This window comes from Cupressus sempervirens, chromosome 5 (genome assembly GCF_028749045.1).
Source record: "Cupressus sempervirens isolate cs-2001-9-10 chromosome 5, ASM2874904v1, whole genome shotgun sequence".
Classification (NCBI taxonomy): Eukaryota; Viridiplantae; Streptophyta; class Pinopsida; order Cupressales; family Cupressaceae; genus Cupressus; species Cupressus sempervirens.
Window position 1 is genome coordinate 469617182 of NC_143122.1, and position 21844 is coordinate 469639025.

Consider the following 21844-nt stretch of genomic DNA (forward strand, 5'->3'; position numbering starts at 1 on the left):
ACAACTCATGATGGACTTAGTACACATGACATTATTTAGTCAAGATTTTTTGGTGCAGTTTTGGATTGGGTGGAGTTTTGTCAATACCATTGGCTTGGTGATGCAGGAGGACCTTGTTGAGCATCTTGGATCAGTTTTGGATAGAGTACGAGTCAGAGTATTTAGGCTATATGGGTATGAGGTGGATTCTTGTGATTTGCATTGATATGATGACGCCTTTGGACCCTTTTGTCTTGCTGGTCAAGGTCACAACAAGAGTATTGGGAGACTTAATGTCTTGACTTATTGGGATACGGGAGTTCATCACATCACCTTGTTGGTCTTTCTTCGTGGATAGTTGTTACAGGATGAGGTGAGGTATATTGGATATGGAGATAGCTGGTTTGGTATGATAATATCTCAGTAATTATCAGCAACGTCAGCGTGGTGGTTTCTTGTAGGTTTTAATTTGGGATCCTGTGATCACTCTGGATCAAGGTAACGAGACTCGGACCTGACTTGGACTCGGCAAGGGTAACTTGACTCGTGACTCGGCTTGGACTCGGCAGTGACTCGAAAGTGACAAAACCCTTGAAAGTAGAGATTTTTTAGGATTTAAAGAAATCCCATACACCCATTATTGAATAAAGCTTAAAGACTATTTAACATCATGAAATACAAGGTAATTTGATCACATACATCGATTACATAAGTACAAAGGTAAATTTTAGATGTATTAAGAAAATTTTGAAAACAAAAATAAAAAATCAAACGAGTCAAATGAGTTAGCCGAGTCGGGTGAGTCAGCCCAATTGACCCGCTGAGTCAGGGTCATGGGTCATTTTGACCTGGCTGAGGTAACTCGACTCACTGACTTGGACAACTTGCCCAACTCGCGGCGAGTCTTGTTACTCTGCTCTAGACTTTAGTATGGATTAGCTTGCTGATTGGAGTTGTATTGGCATTGCTTGAGGACAAGCAATCTTTGGAGAGGGCAGACTATAATGTCCCCATTTTTATGCCATCATTAGTGTCAATACCAATGATGTAGGGAAGCACAGGGATTTAAAGACAAGATGTGGAATAAACTCAACTTAAAACATCCAACACTCCTCGCTCAGAGATGCACATGAAAGTTGACATCAATTAATGAAATCACAGAGAACACAAGGCCAGATGCAACATATTTGTAGGTTTAATTATTCCACTTCACATATAAAAAAGCCACAACATGTCCGACTGTGAGACCTTTCGGGTTGCGGCCTTATACAAAACAAGAATTTTACAATCTCAAAGCCTTAGCCTGCACCTTCTAGCTTCTATCTTCTAGGGATGCTACTTTCCTACATCTATGCAAGCTTATTTTATAGCTAGCGAAGCCACAAGTCGGCTAGTCAAGCATTTAATTACAATATAGGTCCATACTTGTAAGAGTAAACCGAGATCCATGCAAAGGACAATATGAAATGATGTGAACTTAAAGGTAGGTCCACACATGTGTTAGGAGTCAACTCCTAACTGTGCAAGACACCACGTAATCCACAAAAACTGTGCCAATTGTAACAATACGCTTCATTGGGTTAAAACAACAAGAAAATAGGACCACAAAGGATGACACAAAACTCGAAAAATATAGAACATTAGAATTCGTGCGCTTAGTACAAGGATCTAGAACAGTTCCTCAACATAAGTACAATTGCGCACAATAAGAAAGCAAAAGAAACAATGACTACTTTGTGAACAACATATTGGTACAAAAAATGCGAAATATTTTTGGTTGATGCAAGATTGCTCAAAGACCCAAGATGCTCCTACATCAACCAACTAGCAAGATTGGCCTATTAATGGGGTCCCATAGGCCAATGAGATGGATAGGAAATCCTTTTAGGGGGCTATGACGACATTTTGGGCTTGGAGAGCCAGTTTGGTCAATTTTTGGCAGTCTCTTAGATTTTAGGTGGAATCCCTATTTATTAGAGATGAAGTGGGAGTCAGTAGGGATACACCAGAGTGCTTTTGGGATCATGTTGGATGTTTCTGGCACATTTCCTATTTTTTAAAAGCATTCCTAAATTTTAGGGTTGAACTGTTAGTTAGCTCACAGTGACTGGACAACTTTCTTCAGACAAAACTCAAATCAGAGGTCAGACTTGTGAGATATGGAATTTTGAGAAATAATCTAATAATTATTATGTTTGGGAATTAATAAAATAACAATAAAGTGATTATTATAATCACTTATTATATAATGAAGTTTTATAATATTGGTCCGAGTCCCTAGGCATTAAATTAAGTTATAACCTTAAAAGGGGGCCATGGTTGTAATGAATAACAACCCATTATGAAGTTAAAGTCTAGGAGGGGATTAAAATATAATAAAATGTTGTTTTGTGTTAAAATGGGGGAAAAGAAGCCCTAATCCGAAACTGATCTTGGAGGGAAAATTGGAAAAGCATAAAATGAAGTTTTGGAGGCTGTTTTGGATCTAGAGGTCATTTTTTGATATTAGCTTGAGGAGCGAGCTTTGTTGCAGGTTTTTTTCATCAGATCTGCCTAGTTGAGAATGAAAACTCTCAGTTAGATATTTGCCTACAGATGTGCAACATCATCCAAGGGTGAATTACAGAGAAGAGCTTCAATCAGTTTGTATTTGAGGGAGAAATTAATAGTTTTCAGTCAGTTAGATGAAAGAAATACTGGGTTGCATAGTGTGGTATGATTCCTAGGTGCAGATTTGAACAGCTGCAGGCGTCTGGAAGCCATACAGTACCAATGAGGAGACAAAAACTGAAAATTGCTGTTTGGTGTGGGTAGAGTTGAATTGCCAGGCGAGATTTAGTAGAATGTATCATCAGCTACAGCAGTTCAGGTTATCTGGGGAAGATTGCACGTCGGATCTAGAAAGAAATTGAAGGAAAACCCACATATGCATGCTGTTCCAGCTGCAGGAACTCAGATTGGTCTCAAGTGAAGGTGTAGGAAACTACTTTCAGTCATTTGTTATCTTCAGTAATCAGTCCCAGGCAGACAGCAGTGGCAGATTGGTATGAAATTGTCTTGTATTAGTCTGGACAAAATCAACTAGCTGAAGTATTCACCTGGTATGGCTTGTATGTAATTGACTTTCCAGTTTTAAAACTTGACATCAAAATCCATAATTAAAATAAATGAATTGTGTTCTTCATTTAGAGAAATTGCATCTGTTTCAGATTGGTTCCATTGTAGTTTATTTTTTCTAAGCATTTTCAATCAACTTGCCAAAACAAAAACAAATTGAAAAAAATCCAAAAATCAGAAAGAACAAAATCATTTTATTTCTTAAAAAACCAATTCGCAGGTCCAAGTCAGTTCAGTTCATAAAACACAGACAAGGGTGCTAGTTTTACAAATTTCTCGTCATCTTATCATCAACAATTCATCGTTTGCAACCTGCGAATGTGATTGGCCTTTGGAATATTCTACCTTGGCAAATTTTCATGTTTGGAATTGTTGCAGAACAGGGTTATTTTCACAGTTTGATGATCATTGTAGCTCTTGGCATAGTATGTTGGCTTGATTCTAGATACTTTATTCTTCCTACTAAAATTTATACGATACTGTCTATCTATCTATCTATCTATCTAGATTCTCTCTATATATATATATAGAGAGAGAGAGAGAGAGAGAGAGAGAGAGAGAGAGAGAGAGAGAGAGAGAGAGATTATTTCTGTATGCAGTTGTGTAATTTTCTAATTCAAGAATACGTATAACAACAATCAGCAAAACATATTTGCATCATATCATAAAATTTGTTCATACATCATATAAGATCACTCTTTTAGCTGTCAAGTGTTTTGGTGCTCCTGCATCTCTAAAGCACTTTCATCAATGGATAGGGTTGTTCTATCTTAAAAAAAATGGTGATATTTTGATTTCATCGGTCAACCTTGATTTCTGGCTTGCTTTTTGCTCTAAATTATTATTCTTTTCTTTCTCAGATTATATCAGCAAATTTTTTTAATTTGTTTTCTCTTCCGGACCCTACCTTTCATCCTACTTTTTCCTTCATCCTTACCCTTACCCTAACTCAATTATTTTGGATTAAATCTCTAACACTAGCCTCTGTAGGTAGTACACTATGTTTATGAATTGTAGTGTAAACGAAGGAACTGATTTTCAAATTGAATGAAAGCAATTATCATATTATGTGGTTGGATCAGATGCAGTTGAAGATATAATTGTGACTGACCATATAGATTGCAATTCATAACAACAAAGAGATAACACATATGAGAGAAATAGAACAAGACTTGGAAAACTTAATGGTTTTTTCATATTGTAGCTGAAAAACTCAGACACAACAATAAACTTGGCTGATCTGTAATTTTTAAAAACTTGGGACTTGCTAAAAATTAGGGAAAAAGTGGCAATAACTGTGATGTCCCCATGATGGAGTTTTACCATTTAACAGATGCAATACCACAGTTAATGGTTCATCCAAGTTTCTGATCAGATTTGTCTCTTGGATTACTGTCCCTTCTCTGCTTGGAATGCTCCCTGACACGTTCTTAAATATCTCCTGATCTGTTTGGAGGGTTGTGTCTCTTCCCAGCTGTGTTTTCCTTCAAGGGTAGCTTCTCTTCACTCACATTAACTAATTATTTTCCTTAGCTATTGAACCACTTAATCAACCATCCTCCTGGCATCCAACCATATTGTTATTATTTATTATTTATTATTGTCAAAGCCACAGTCACTGCTGGTATTGCTCATCAGTTTGCCATGGTGCACACTCTTATTATTGTAGATGTCTTTGACCGATAGTGGAGTTAGCAACTGCCAAGGTGCCAGATCACCAATTTCTCCTTCTTTACTATCAACTTGGGCCTGATCGATTTTGCTAGAAAATTGGAAGTCTTAGAAATAACCAATTTCTTTATTAGTATATTAGTATTATACTTAAATGGTCCTTTTATATATTATGTAAATTAGGTAGATAAGATTTTTTTTACAATCTTCAGTTTCTTATTAGAAGCTTTGCTATTTTCTACATTTGTAAATTCTTTATAATGATCGTTTTGATCATTTGTTAATACATAAAATAATTTACCATTTACTTCTCAGTAATATGGAATATGAGCCTTCTAATTATTATTTTTGTTTTCTTGAAAAATTTTGAATGAGATTTTTCTTTGTTTTTGGAAAAACAATTATTCTTTAACAACTTGTCTAGGGCTTTTGCGTCCTCGTTGGCACCATTTTCTTGCAAATTTCTTTTGTACGAGCTTCTTTTTTGGGAGTCATTTTTGTCTGAAAGACTTGTAGTTGGTGTTTTTCAATCATTTTGTTGTTGTTTTTGATCATCCATTATCAATGTGACACCTTTTTTTGCACGATTTCATTTTAGCTTAGTTATTTGGTGAGAACAAGCAATGGCTACTATGCTTGTTTCATGGTCTCTTTTCGGTTTCGTCAACCATATTTGGTGGATTTTCTTTAAGCTATGTCTCCATTCTTTGAACTGTGTTTGCATTTTGTGGGCTATTTTCCTTACAACTCGTGATCCTTCGATGATGGTTTTTTGGGCATTTGTTGCATCCACATTGACATTTTCTGCAACTAGGGCTAAATGTCTCTCTCTCTCTCTCTCTCTCTCTCTCTCTCATTGCAAACGCCCTTTCTTTGCTCTTTGTGATCCCATTCTCGACCGGTTTGTTGTAGACAATCCACTATTATCTTTTCAAACAATCGGCTAGGGATTTTATTTCAAAACTCTTGGTTTCCATGCTGGATTCAAAATTTTGATTTTGTGTAGTCTTGGTCGGTTTTTTGAACTCTTGACTGGGTTGCTTGCAGATTTTTCTGGGTGTCTTAATTTTTGTGTTTGTTGGAAAATCATTTGGTTTTAGATTCCTTCTAGTTTTTTTAGTCCGTGTCGTATTTTTCTCAGTCAAGTATTTTTTTTTCTCAAAATCTATGCCAATTTTAGTTTGTTATTTTTTGTAATATGAACTTGCATCTGCCTTTGTTTTCTACGCTATTGCCTCTTCTTTGTTTTTTTATTTTTCATCATAGTTACATCGGTTTGGGGGACAAGGGGACAAAAGGGCCTCAATTTAGGCACGACGACGGGAGACAAGGAGGGGGAGGGGGGGTATATAGTATATACTATACATATGATACTTAAAATGCTAATTATGAAAAGATGTACAACAATATAAGAGATAAATATGAAGTATAAGTTCATGAAGACCGCTATTGCTAGTTTAGTTTTACATTGCATTGAACATTGAACAATGAACAATAAAAGAGATCTAAGCTGTAATTTCTAATTTATATCAAATAACATAATTAATCAAAAATTGAAGATTCAAATTCAAAAGTCATAGTATCTATTATCAATTTAGCAAAAGTATGAGTATCGCTATCTCATTAATCATTCAATGTCATCATAAACTTAATTACATCAAGTAGCATCAAGCATGATATGATCACAATGTTCAATGGTTTAAACTTTACACATCCAAGCCTCAATATGAAATCAAGTACAAACTACGAAATTAAATGACAAAATGTCAAGTACTCAAGGGCGAAGGCCCAAGGGCCGCCAAAATTCAGTGGGCCGCCAAAATGCAGTAGGTCGCCAAAATTTAGTAGAGACTATCCAGAGGCCTCTAATCATCCTTGCCAAGATGAGGCTCAGGCTCAACAAACTCATTATTCGAACTCTTAGCCTCTCCAATGGTAGATGCCAAGAGAGGAACACCAACCAACCCTGCATCAAAAGTATTCGCATCCTCATCAACTTGTGATGGCTCCTCTGGCTCTACATCCCATCGTACTGCATTGCTCTCCTTGTGCGCACATGTCTTGCGATCTTTGATACGCAAGGCACAATGTCGAACCACTAGCTTCTTTGCTTTCTCAAAGGTAAGTCTGTTCCTCTTAAGAGAGTGGATGAAGCTATAAGTAGACCAGTTCCTCTCAGAAGCTGAAGAACTAGATACCTAAGCTAGCAATCAAATGACTAGTATGAGAATTAAAAAATTTAAATTCATAACTAAAAGTAAAAGTGAAATTGAAAGTGAAAACATATAACTAAATTTTTTTATAATTGTAATTTAGGTTCTAAAGTTGAAGAACAAGAAACTTGAGATATGAGACGAATGGCTAGTGTGGTAGTTGTTGATTTGGGTCCATGACAGTTCCACGACAAAATATGATCCTCTTGTGCCTTTGTTTTTATGTCGGCCTTTACTCTATCTGGATAGCCCCTAAGAGTAGAAAATTTGGTCCACTCATTGCTAACCTTCCTTTCTGTCTCAGTGTCATACATTCGATTAATGCACTTGAAGAATTCTTCCTTCACCTAAAATTTCAAATTTTAAGATCAGTAAATTAAAAAAAAAAATATTCATAATTGTAAGTGTACTAACTTCTAACTTTTAAGTTTTAAACTTCTAAGACATAAACATGATTGCATTGATTTGGATTATAATTGCAAGATAATTGATAAATTTATTAAATTATTAAATTGATAATAGATTACCTCATCATTCAGTGGTGTAACTCTCCTAGGCCTAGGCATGTACCACTTTGGATTCAATGCATAAGCAACCATGTGGAAGGGAATGTTGAGGCTGTCCCATTTACATTGAATAATATGCCAAATTTGCTTAGTGTAAAATGCTAAACTAGGGCCCTTCTCTCGCACAACTGCCCTCATTTGGCCAAGCATAACATCAATAGACTCGTACACTTCTTCAAGGGTAGCTGCATCCCCGTCCCCATCCCCATATTTGATGACCTAGAAAACTGGGGTGATGATAGAGACAATGTATATGAGGATGGCCTCGTGTATTCCTTTACCAATCTCTTGAGGTGGTATACCTAGTGAGGAGGCCTCATTGTTCCTATGCCGTACACTTCCTTTCCTTCCGTAATATAGTCGATTATTTTAGGTGTATGATATTGTTGATTGTATAGATATAAAAATACATTTACTTGCATATGTTTATTATATGCATATGAATATTTTAGAGAGCTAATCTACAAAATAATTGACATTCATATTCATTCATACCATATATGCACAAGGAGTACAATTATTACTTCATACCACAATGACTGAAGGTGATGCAGAGGAAACAAGTGGTGGGATCAAATCAAGTAGTTTTCAATTAGACTTATAAGGGAAATACAAGGTTCCCCAAACCCTCCAAACAACAACTAGTACACACACAACTCTAACACCTTCCCAATGACCAAGGTGGATGTCATAGACCAAGACAAGATGGATTTAAGAGGTTTCAACGAAATTTGGACTCTCAAGCAATACCCAATACCCCAAATCCTCAAATTGCCTAGTAGGCCTAATTATTTCCTATTAGGTCTCCATTGAGACAAAACTGAAGATTACTCACAAACTTTCCAAAACACTCCCCAAACAAATAGGAGATTCAGATACTCATTTCAGCATACTGCAACATATCCCAACCCCAACATAGGTTGTTTTGGCACAATATACACATCTTCAGACTGTGCACTCTTTTTAGGCACAAAATAGGGTTGTTTTCCAAAGCAAGTACTAGCCCTAATTACTTTCAATCTCCAAGACTTTCAACAGTCTCTTGAAATGATCCCAAATTAAGGAAAATCAAGGTAATTTGGTCCTTAGACCCCTGCAAGTATGAAACCCCCAAATTGGTCTCATACAAACCCTCAAAGGTAGGGTTTTCCCAATGTATGCCTTCCCAATCAAATCTCAAACATCTGAGAGCTGATACACCTTCGCCATGCCGCAACAAGACATTTCCAGTCGTAAAACACCAACCTTGATGTAGAGGAAACAGGTGTTGGGGTCAAATCAGGTAGTTTTCAATTAGACTTATAAGGGAAATACAAGGTTCCCCAAACCCTCCAAACAACAACTAATACATACAACTCTAACACCTTCTCAATGACCAAGGTGGATGTCTTAGACCAAGACAAGATGGACTCAAGAAGTTTCAACAAAATTCGGGCTCTCAAGCAATACCCAATACCCAAAACCCTCAAATTGCCTAGTAGGCCTAATTGTTTCCTATTAGGTCTCCAGTGAGATAAAACTGAAGATTACTCACAAACTTTCCAAAACACCCCAAACAAACAGGAGATTCAAATACCCATTTTAGCATATTGCAACATATCCCAACCCCAGCATAGATTGTTTTGGCACAATATACGGATCTTCAAACTGTGCACTCTTTTTAGGCACAAAATAGGGTCGTTTTCCAAATCAAGTACTAGCCCTATTTACTTCCAATCTCCAAGACTTTCAACAGTCTCTTGAAATGATCCCAAACCAAGGAAAATCAAGTCAATTTGGTCCTCAGACCCCTGCAAATATGAATCACCCAAATTGGTTTCATATAAACCCTCAAACAATCAAATCTCAAACATCTGAGAGTTGATACACCTTCTCCATGCCATAACAAGACATTTCCAGTCATAAAACACCAACCTTGATGCAGAGGAAACAAGTGGTGGGGTCAAATCAAGTAGTTTTCAATTAGACTTGTAAGGGAAATACAAGATTCCCCAAACCCTTCAAACAACAACTAGTACACACGCAACTCTAACACCTTCCCAATGACCAAGGTGGATGTCTTAGACCAAGACAAGATGGATTCAAGAGGTTTCAAACAAATTTGGGCTCTCAAGCAATACCCATTACCCAAAACCCTCAAATTGCCTAGTAGGCCTAATTGTTTCCTATTAGGTCTCCAACGAGACAAAACTGAAGATTACTCACAAACTTTCCAAAACACTCCCTAAACAAATGGGAGATTCAGATACCCATTTCAGCACACTACAACATATCCCAACCCCAGCATAGGTTGTTTTTGCACAATATATAGATCTTCAGATTATGCACTCTTTTTAGGCATAAAATAAGGTCGTTTTCCTTATCAAGTACTAGCCTATTTACTTCCAATCTCCAAGACTTTGAACAGTCTCTTGAAACGATCACAAACCAAGGAAAATCAAGTCAATTTGGTCTTCAGACCCCTACACATATGAAACCCCCAAATTGGTCTCATACAAACCCTCAAAGGTAGGGTTTTCCCAATGTACGCCTTCCCAATCAAATCTCAAACATCTGAGAGTTGATACACCTTCTCCATGCCATAACAAGACATTTCCAGTCATAAAACACCAACCTTGATGCAGAGGATACAAGTGGTGGGGTCAAATCAAGTAGTTTTCAATTAGACTTATAAAGGAAATACAAGGTTCCCCAAACCCTCCAAATAACAACTAATACACACAACTCTAACACCTTCCCAATGAGCAAGGTGGATGTCTTAGACCAAGAAAAGATGGATTCAAGAAGTTTCAACCAAATTTGGGCTCTCAAGCAATAGTCAATACCCAAAACCCCCAAATTGCCTAGTAGGCCTAATTGTTTCCTATTAGGTCTCCAATGAGACAAAATTGAAGATTATTGACAAACTTTCCAAAACACTCCCCAAACAAATAGGAGATTTAGATACCCATTTTAGCATACTGCAACATATCCCAACCCCAACATAGGTTGTTTTGGCACAATATACACATCTTCAGACTGTACACTCTTTTTAGGCACAAAATAGGGTCGTTTTCCAAAGCAAGTACTAGCCTTATTTACTTCCAATCTCCAATTCTTTCAACAGTCTCTTGAAATGATCCCAAACCAAGGAAAATCAAGTCAATTTGGTCCTCAGATCCCTGCAAGTATGAAACCCCCAAATTGGTCTCATACAAACCCTCAAAGGTAGGGTTTTCCCAATGTATGCCTTCCCAATCAAATCTCAAACATCTGAGTGTTGATACACCTTCTGCATGCCATAACAAGACATTTCCAGTCATAAAACACCAACCTTGATGCAGAGGAAACATGTGGTGGGGTCAAATCAAGTAGTTTTAGCATACTGCAACATATCCCAACCCCAACATAGGTTGTTTTGGCACAATATACACATCTTCAGACCATACACTCTTTTTAGGCACAAAATAGGGTCGTTTTCCAAAGCAAGTACTAGCCCTATTTACTTCTAATCTCCAATTCTTTCAACAGTCTCTTGAAATGATCCCAAACTAAGCAAAATCAAGTCAATTTGGTCCTCAGATCCCTGCAAGTATGAAACCCCCAAATTGGTCTCATACAAACCCTCAAAGGTAGGGTTTTCCCAATGTACGCCTTCCCAATCAAATCTCAAACATTTGAGTGTTGATACACCTTCTGCATGCCATAACAAGACATTTCCAGTCATAAAACACCAACCTTGATGCAGAGGAAACATGTGGTGGGGTCAAATCAAGTAGTTTTCAATTAGACTTATAAGGGAAATACAAGGTTCCCCAAACCCTCCAAACAACAACTAGTACACAAACAACTCTAACACCTTCCCAATGACCAAGGTGGATGTCTTAGACCAAGACAAGATGGATTCAAGAAGTTTCAACCAAATTTGGGCTCTCAAGCAATACCCAATACCCAAAACTCTCAAATTGCCTAGAAGGCTTAATTATTTCCTATTAGGTCTCCAGCGAGACAAAACTGAAGATTACTCACAAACTTTCCAAAACATTCCCCAAACAAATAGGAGATTCAGATACCCATTTCAGCATACTGCAACATATCCCAACCCCAACATAGGTTGTTTTGGCACAATATACAGATCTTCAGACTGTGCACTCCTTTTAGGCACAAAATAGGGTCATTTTCCAAAGCAAGCACTAGCCCTATTTACCTCCAATCTCCAAGACTTTCAACAGTCTCTTGAAATCATCCTAAACCAAAGAAAATCAAGTCAATTTGGTCCTCAGACCCGTGCAAGTATGAAATCCCCGAATTAGTCTCATACAAACCCTCAAAGGTAGGGCTTTCCCAATGTACACCTTCCCAATCAAATCTCAAACATTTGAGAGTTGATACACCTTCTCCATGCCATAACAAGACATTTTCAGTCATACAACACCAACCTTGATGCAGAGGAAACAAGTGATGGGGTCAAATCAAGTAGTTTTCAGTTAGACTTGTAAGGGAAATACAAGATTCCCCAAACCCTTCAAACAACAACTAGTACACACGCAACTCTAACACCTTCCCAATGACCAAGGTGGATGTCTTAGACCAAGACAAGATGGATTCAAGAGGTTTCAAACAAATTTGGGCTCTCAAGCAATACCCAATACCCAAAACCCTCAAATTGCCTAGTAGGCCTAATTGTTTCCTATTATGTCTCCAGCGAGACAAAACTGAAGATTACTCACAAACTTTCCAAAACATTCCCCAAACAAATAGGAGATTCAAATACCCATTTCAGCATACTGCAACATATCCTAACCCCAACATAGGTTGTTTTGGCACAATATACAGATCTTCAGACTATGCACTCTTTTTAGGGACAAAATAGGGTCATTTTCCAAAGCAAGTACTAGCCCTATTTACTTCCAATCTCCAAGAATTTCAACAGTCTCTTGAAATGATCCCAAACCAAGGAAAATCAAGTCAATTTGGTCTTTAGATCCCTGCAAGTATGAACCCCCCTAATTGGTCTCATACAAACCCTCAAAGGTAGGGTTTTCCCAATGTATACCTTCCCAATTAAATCTCAAACATCTGAGAGTTGATACACCTTCTCCATGGCATAATAAGACATTTCTAGTCATAAAACACCAATCTTGATGCAGAGGAAACAAGTGGTGGGGTCAAATCAAGTAGTTCTCAATTAGATTTATAAGGGAAATATAAGGTTCCCCAAGCCCTCCAAACAACAACTAGTACACACACAACTCTAACACCTTCCCAATGACCAAGGTGGATGTCTTAGACCAAGACAAGATGGATTTAAGAGGTTTCAACCAAATTTGGGTTCTCAAGCAATACACAATACCCAAAACCCTCAAATTGCTTAGTAGGCCTAATTGTTTCCTATTATGTCTCCAGCGAAACAAAACTGAAGATTACTCACAAACTTTCCAAAACATTCACCAAACAAACAGGAAATATGTGACACTCTTCAAATAAAAAGGGGGTACCATACATGGATTGTATATGACAGAACTAGATCATGATTAAGGGAAAGGATCATAATAGAGATTAAATATGACTTTAATACATATATTTATAATCTATGAATTAATATAGATATATATAATATGAAGGGGACTGAATCGACTAATAATACACAGACATAGACACACACATACATTTGATAGATAAACAACCTAAGCCTTGATACATCATAAAGTACATTTGGATAATCAGCGTTTAGTCCCAAGTTACATTTTTCTGCCTTCCTTCTAGGTGGTTCCTTGTCCTTCCCTTCTTTTGCCTCCGATCAGGATCTATATATAATCTAAGCACTACATCTTGCACTTGCGTTAATGATAAAGCTCTAAAAAATCACAAAATATGAATATAGAAAAGGGCATAGAAATGAAATGTAAAGTGATAAAAGTATTTTCTTAAACAAAATAAAACATACATTGAATCATCAAAAAACACATTTGATAGAGTGAAGTAGTCATTCCTTAGCAGAGAAAACATATCTTAAGCAGTGTGATTATTAGTTCGTCACACCAAAGGGTGTTTGGGCAACTTAGTTACATAAAAATACAACAGTAATAAATCTATGTTACTCTATTGGCATAAAATGGGGGGAAAGAGGCTCCCTACCATTTTGGTTTTCCATCGAATCCAAACTAGATGATTCCAAAACCTCCAAATTCACCCCAGACTCATTTTTCTAGGCTCCAACACCATCTTCCACAACAAATCTGTCCATCCAATCTTTTTGTCTTGGGATGTGAGATGTAGGCAGTGGGTAAAAGTAAAAGAAAGACTCTTGAATCTTCCTCGGGATAATGAGATGTAAACTATGGTTGAAATTCTAGAAAATCTAAACCATCTCTAATTTAGATGGAGTCCCTATATTGAAATTTCGACTTCTTATGTTTGACCTTATTCTATACCTATATTAGCTAATTCATCCGCTCTTTGATTGCCCTCTGGGTATATATGCTTGATTGTGATATTGTCAAAAGTATGACATAGCGAGAGGGCTGTAGATAAAATTAAGCCTAGTCTCCAATTAACAAGGGAGCCTTTCCTTATAGCATTTATTATAATTGCAGTCTCTTTCAAGCTCTACATTCTTGCAACTAAGAATTTTACATAGTTCTAGTCCTTCAACTAAAGCCGTTAATTCTGCCCAATTACTAGTTTCTGTTCCTATATATGTAATGTTGCGCTTGGAGATCCTTGGAACAAGGATTCAATACAAGCCAAGATATGTTTTTTTACAAGTATGAATGCACATGACAACATCATACAAGGATCACAAAGATCGCAACAAAAGACTTTACCAACAATCCTGACAACCAACGAATCTCCAAACGCCATTGCCTAACTAACACACATGAACAAAGAAACGAAAACAAAGACAACCACAAAACAAAAAATCTCAGATCTGTCGAGGCATGGGAAATTAAGTAAACCCAAAGGGTACTCAAAACACCAAATTGCGTTTCCTGAAAACTAGTAAAGATGGCCCCTTGTTTTTCGTGCGAGGAAATAGTGGCCTGATTGGCATCCTACGGATAATCCAAGTCCTTGAGCAACATCATGCCAAGAAAATCCAAGAAAACTAGGCAACATGCAAATTGAGGTAAAATCCCCTAAAATTGGATAACTTCGAAATTAAAACCCATTTGGTCTTTGGGCATAAAAGTCACGAAAATTCAATAAAATGAGTTTGAAGTCCATATGCAAAAATGACCCAGCATAACGGTGCAAAACCCTAAACCTTCATCCTTGAAAACAGCGAAATACTCATACCTGCCCAACCGGGTAGAGCTAGCAAACAGAAATGGAGGGGAACACTAGTTCTCGGCCTCCTAACAAACGGCTACCAAAAACAAAAGTAGAAACGAAGCTGAAACAATAAAATGGGAGAGCCCTACCTCAGCCAAAAGGGCAAAACGAGAATTTGAACCATAAAATAAAAATCCCGCAGAAGTAGCCAAAAATCGCAGCAATCCAAGGTCTCCCTGAGTTGGATCCAACGAGACCGACCTCGCGATGACCCAATGCCCGTAGCTCCCACAACGAACAAAACAACAATTCCTCATGAAGATGATTTTGGGTTTTTCTCTCAAATTTTCTAATTCAAAAGCGTGAAGTGGGGAATTAAATTCCTCTTTCAATACTTATTCACTTTTTGAGTGAATAATTGATTAGGGCAAATAACTAGCCAACCTAGTTAAACCACGAATTGACCCAAGCAAAAACAAGCTATTCCTAGTAATAGGAATTCATCTATAGCAAAGCTATCAGAAATAAAATTTAATAAAATTTAAAGCCCGAAAACTCAAAATCACAGAATTTTCTTAACAAATTTCGTGACAATGCGAACCCCTAAATGCATAGACATGTTCATAGGTCTAGTCACATAATGCAAATGAGTCCGGATTTATCAAGTCACAAGAAGGTTTAATTTAAACATTTTAATAAGATACATTGACCATACAGGGACGACATTGGTAAAATATGAACAGTTGAATCACTAACTCTATGTGCCACTGCTAGGGATATAAATCCTGCACACTAAAATACACGATCAAGTGCAATTTCATATAATAACTTAGCCGAAGCAATAAATGCATTAAATCACCTAATTTAACCATTTATTCAATTATACTGAAATAATCTATTTACATCACTCACGTTTACATATAACATAATGAAGTAAATAACCATAACATCAACTCTATCACATAACATAATCAGAGATATGTCCAAATATTGGATAGTCAGATATCATCATAAAACATATTGTCATCTCAAAATGACATCATCATGCAAATATGATAAATTGAACAACATATGAGTCTAACATCTATGATACTGAAATCAAAGTATAATACCTGACCCTCAGGTCATCTCAAATGTAAAACATAACATGAGTAACAAATATCTCTCGGATCAAAATATAATAAGGTAAATATTTGTAGGACATGACCAAAGAATCCAACACGGACAATCCATTTCTAATTATTTAAGCATTTAATAATGTTTGTTTAGATAACATGAAAATGAACTTAAAACACATAAGTGAACACAGTCATAACATGACCAACCACTGCTACAGGAACCTAGTCCAGTATAGCATGGTAATGGTACACAATGTAATCTCCGCACACATCTCAGGGTAATCACAGAACAATCATCATGATACCACATCAATCCTGGTAACCATTGGCACAAACCTTAGTGAACCCAAAATTACATCATAATCTCATAAATCAGCCATAAACATAATCAAAGCAACTAATACAGTAACATAAATCTAATCACCTCAAGGGTGTAGGCCACTTATGGTCCCAAACACGATCCCTTCTCAATGAAAAATCCACAAGGTTGCATCCATCGGGATGACTTACAAAAATCAACTGGGAGAGGTACTACAATATATCTTGCGAACTTTGCTATCTCCACGCCTTTTGAGTTATGGATACTACAACCAATGCCTGCTCTGCTTGGATTCCCTCTTGAAGCTTCGTGAAAATTGAGTTTAAAGTTTTAAACCATCCCTCCTTGGGTGGTTTCCATTGGCACATCTCTCATTTGCTTTTTGTAGCTTTCCCTTTTGTTCCTATAAATGGGGGAATTTTTAGACCTGTCCACTTGCCTCTCATTTTCTCATCCCAATGAGACATCATAGCCTCCTTTTGTTTATTCAAAACCCGACTGTTGGTAAGTTGAATGATTGAAGTCTCAATTTTAATTAGAAGTTGTTCTACATTCATCTTCTTATCCTGAATTTTTTTTGGGTTGCATTCCTTCCATAACTTACATGGGACTATGGAAGGTGTAGATATCCATAAAGAGCTATAAATACTATCCTTTCTAAGGAGGGGCCAAGCATGTAGTATATCCGTTATAGTTCTTGGAAATGCTAATACCTGCCCCATTTGTGAGCTGAGCCATTTCCAGCATTGACTCGAATAAGGGCAATGCAAAAAAGGTGGTCGATGGATTCTTCCTCATTTTTGCATAAAGGACATCTACTTGGGCCTTGGTATCCCATTTTCTTCAATCTTTCCGAGGTAAGGACCTTCCTATTTAAAACTAATCCGGTGAAAAATCCTGCCGTAGGTAGACAAACTTTATTCCAACAAAATGTTTTGTAGGGATGGAGTCCTTTGTGCTTATCTAGAGAGCCCTGAGGAATTTATATGCCTCCTTCGAGTTGAATATTACGGATTAGAGCTATATACATATACATATATATGATTATGAAATTATAATTATATATATTTATATCTTTATGCAATTAAAAATAAATAAATAAATAAATAAATATATATATATATATATATATATATATATATATATATATATATATATATATATATGTATGTATGTATGTATGTATGTATGTATGTATGTATGTATGTATGTATGTATGTATGTATGTATGTATGTATGTATGTATGTAAATTAATAATAATAAAATCAGAGTTATATGTATGTTTATTCATGAAGTGGTAAGACATGAGACATTAGTCTACATTATATATCTAGTACAAAAGGAAGATATCAAAGATGAAGTAAAGATTATATATACTGATTGCTGATCAGATGGATAATGAGAAATTTTAAATATATTTCATCTTCTTAAAGGAAGAGTAAGGAAGTATATATTTACATTGCTGGTAAACATTGTGTGACAGGAAATTATACTATTACTTTTCTATGAGTTACATAATATTACTATTTATACAATTGGGTATCGAAGAGCTAAATAACGATTTACCTAATATTATTATATCAAAATTCTGTTAGGGATAGGGAATCCATATAAGTTTATGGTCATATGTATAGATACATACACGTACCCTCAAGACCTATTACTATTTGGCTAAGAGGGGAAGGTTGTGATTTTAAGGAGAGACTTGTATAAATCCAAGCAATGACTATCTATCCCAAATAGGGTAGGGCTTAATGACCCCAAGTGCCTTGTGGCCATAGTCTCAAGAAAGGCTAAAGGGCTTGGATATATAAACTTTGAGGGAGTCAATTTCAGTCGGTATCTAGGAAAGTTGGATAACACCTACTTCTTCCATCTTTGAGCTGAAATAGTAATAAGGTTGGATAAGAGTATTATCAAATATACAAATAAATTAATCTGGTTAAATAAATGAGTAGTTCTTTTAATTTCAAATGCCTTGTATCCCTTAGCTTTGGACATAAATATTAAATCTGTGTTAATTTGGCAATAGCTGAGGTTAAACCCAATTAGGGGACATTAAAAAATCAGAGAGTACTTAGCAGGCCCAAAATAGCAAATAGTGTTACAAATATTCAACAAAAACTTGGCAACTTAGAAAGTGTAATGTCCCCTTTTTCTGGGACATTATTATTCTGTGTGGCCAACTCATTTTGCCTAGGTTTTAGAGGCGAAAAGATTCTTTACGGGGTTCAGTTTGAGATGTGGCCTAGACATTTCTAGTTCCAGACTCATTGGAGCAGTTTTGGCAGGTTGACCAGATGCTTACTATTTTTAGTAAGTAATCAGAGCTCAGTATTTTTGGTACTTCAGTGTTGGGTTGGAAGCATCTCGCTGAGAGCTTTTCAACGAGCTATTGCACGAGCTTATCTGAGTTCATTTGATTAGTTATTTTAATGCCCGAGGATTATATGGTTTCCTGACTAAGTGGCTATTAAAGTCATTTAACTTGTCACTTTATTTTAAAAAAGTTACTATGCTCACTTAAGTGACTAAAGGACAAAAAAGGTGCTTTATCCCACATTGCTTGAAGGAGCGTGCATCTCATTGGGAAAAGTAATAAAGGTACAACAAACTCCACTTGAGGGGATATATGAAGATTATAATATTCAAACAAATATTAATCTGGGAGTTGGAAATAGTTGCTGGTTATTTCTTTGAGGACGCAAACCCTTGAAGAAACTTTGGAGGTTGGACGCAAACCTAGCCTTCTTTCAGGTTTTATCTGTGTTGCCAATCTGACTGTTATTTCTGTTTGTAAGATTGGATATTCTGAATTGTTGCATGTTTGTATTGCTGATGTATAAAACAGTAACGTTATTAGGCAACCATTGGTGATTAATTACTGGTTTATATTGTACTTCTGAATATTGGAAGAATAAACAATCTTTTTTGAGTTCTCTCGTATGCAAATCTGCTGGTAACAAATTGATTAGAGTTCTGAAATTTGTATCACATACTGGTTTACCATTCGGATTTAAATTTGTAAGTTTATATCATGGGTTTTGGGAAAATATCTGGAAAGGGATATTACTCTGATATCAGAGCCTGTGTATCCTGCTAGCCTGCAGGGTTTACTTTTGATTTGCCGACTGAAGAGTCTATTGGAAAATCTCTGAGTTATTGAAGGTTCTACCCAGTTCAGTACAGCTCCAGTTATACTCCAGTTGGTACGGTTCAGACTTGCTTAACCTCTGCATTGTTGTTGAAGTTTGTATGAGTGGAGCTTTTGTGATTATCATCTAGTATCGATGTGTATGGGAGAGAGATGCCCTTTCCTTCATGAGAACACTGCGGGCATGCGAATACAGTGAGAGCATGACCTGGAGTTATAGCCGACAGTTGAGAAAAGAAGAAAAGAGTACAGCAGAACAAGTTTGGAGGTAAGGTAGTCTGAGATATTCGATTACTTCCAGAACTGTGGTTTTCAGTTAGCAATGAAAAGTCAGAACTTTCTATTTTATGTCTTATTGAAGATCTGAACTAGATGTATTAGAGAAATGGGATTTCAAAGTCTCAGGTATCAGCATTAATCTTTGGACGTCACACTGGTCGGGCTGTTTAGCTGGTCGTTTGAGCTTTGCACTCTTCATAGGCGGATTTATATGCCTGACTGAAGACGTTGGTTGCGCTGATTACTGGCAAGGATGTTTGGGATTCAGTCGTTTTTACATGGAATAGTTTGAGACATCACCAAGGTCAGGGCCATTGGGCGTCACGTGTAGACATATTACGCATGTCTTGAAGGATTCACAGCTGGATCAAATAACTCACGTTCAGGGAGGTCGTTCTGTTATTTCTCAAAGCCCCAGCAGTAATAGGCAGTAAGCGGCATAGGAAAGACTCCCAGTCGGGTCAATACAGTTACAGATTGGATTGTGCGGGTTGTGTGGGTTGTTTTCACCTTGTGCAGGCTGGAAGTAAGTTCGTGAGTCTATCTCTCATATTCTGGCCAGTTGCTGGCAAGTGAAAAGGCATGGAACAGACTCTATGAATCACATAGGGCAGTGTCTTCAATACTGGAAATGGTCACTGCATACTGCGTGCAGTTAGTGTGAAGGAAGGGCCATGTGATAGAACTTAGCAGTTCCTCAACCCAGCGCCGGCTAGTTAAAGGAGGACATTCAATGAGTCGGGAAATGTTCTGTTGGACTCTCTTGAACGCATGAGAAAGGAGCGGACGTAGGGTGTTAGTCGTGGCTGGCAAAGATAAGGAGGAATCCGTCCACCAATCGGGATACTCTTCAGACAACTATAGCCGTGTTAAGGGATAGTCAGGAGTTTGGAAGGGCACAATACCCGCGAACTGATCTTAAGGCGTCGCTGAGAAAGGAATCGCGTGAATGTTTTTTGGTAACCCACAGCATCAGTATTAGACCCACAGTGAAGGAGCCACTGTTTTCACCACCGGGCAGCATTCTTCCATAGCACAGGAGTCGGCTAACAGGTCAAGCCGTTTGGGAGGCTAAAAGAGATCCTGAAGTTCTTCATCAGGCAGCAATTGCACTGGTTAATTCAAAGATGCAGAATGGCGATTTTTCACAACAGGAAATTATGGGCATTTTTAAATAGAAACTAGGTTTCTTCCCGTGCAGAAATTTCTCTCAAGCAAACAAGGTTTTGGAAAGGTTGGGTTTAACACTGATTGATTGGCAGATTAACTATCTCAGTGAGGAGCCGTGGGAAGCTCCAACATTGGCATCGGGTTAAATCTCCCAGTGAACATCTTCCCTTATTCACCAGTAAACTTCGGTCTGTAGACTATTTTCCACTGATTCATGTTGTAGTTACCATGTCAGACTATTTGTTATACTGTTTGCTGAATAATGTGAAGACTGGGTGCTATTGTGTTTAATATATTGTGCGCACTTAACATTAAATCACAGCTGTTGTCATGGTGTTTGTCTTTAAATGTTAATCCATTCCCACATTACTGTGTTATTCCAAGGCAAACAAATTAAATAGATTATTTAGTTTGTATTTATGTTCTGAAGTATTGGAAGCTGTATGACAACCATTGATGCAATTCGCTAGTTTCAGTACAGAACTCTGTGTTTGGAAGTAGACAACTGTTTGACGAAATTTCTTTGAGCAATATCAATATACTGCTGTAGGAAATTACTCAAGAATATTTTAATGCTCAGCAAATACAGGCCAGAGAGGCTGATATCAGGGCACTTGCTGAATTGACACGTTTCTTGACAAGGAGGCAATTTTAGTTGAATTGAGGCATACGAATGATGAAGTTAATGGTCACCAGAAAAATGGAGAGGCTGTGAGAAGTTCAGACAAATTTCTGAAGCAGTATGCAACTGTTATCTGCTAACTTAAGGATGCCAATGAGCAGGTTGCTTCAGCTCTTGTCTATTTGAGACAGCGGAAACATACCAGGAAAATTCTGCACCTCCATAGTATCGTACAAATCCAGTTTCTTTGGGTGTTGCAAGTTTAAGCTCTATGGACCACAGTGCTCCTCTCACATTGGATACCTGTCCGCTGATTGGTGAAATAATTAATAAGTCGAGGAAGAGTGCTACAACATTGGTAGATGTTGCTATGCAGACAAT

The 21844-nt window shown here is 37.1% G+C and overlaps 1 protein-coding gene across 5 annotated transcripts in view; it reads left to right on the forward strand.

The window, feature by feature from the left end:
* The window catches only part of LOC149556792 (uncharacterized), a 59374-nt gene that overhangs the window by 8116 nt on the left and 29414 nt on the right, over positions 1–21844 (forward strand). The window contains exon 4 of one of the 5 annotated variants that reach the window (XM_089831330.1): positions 19349–21134. The exons of the other annotated variants lie outside the window; for them this stretch is intronic. The gene's annotated coding sequence lies outside the window, so the exon portion shown is untranslated. Of the gene's footprint in view, positions 1–19348; positions 21135–21844 lie in introns of those variants that run through there. 5 annotated transcript variants of the gene reach the window in all.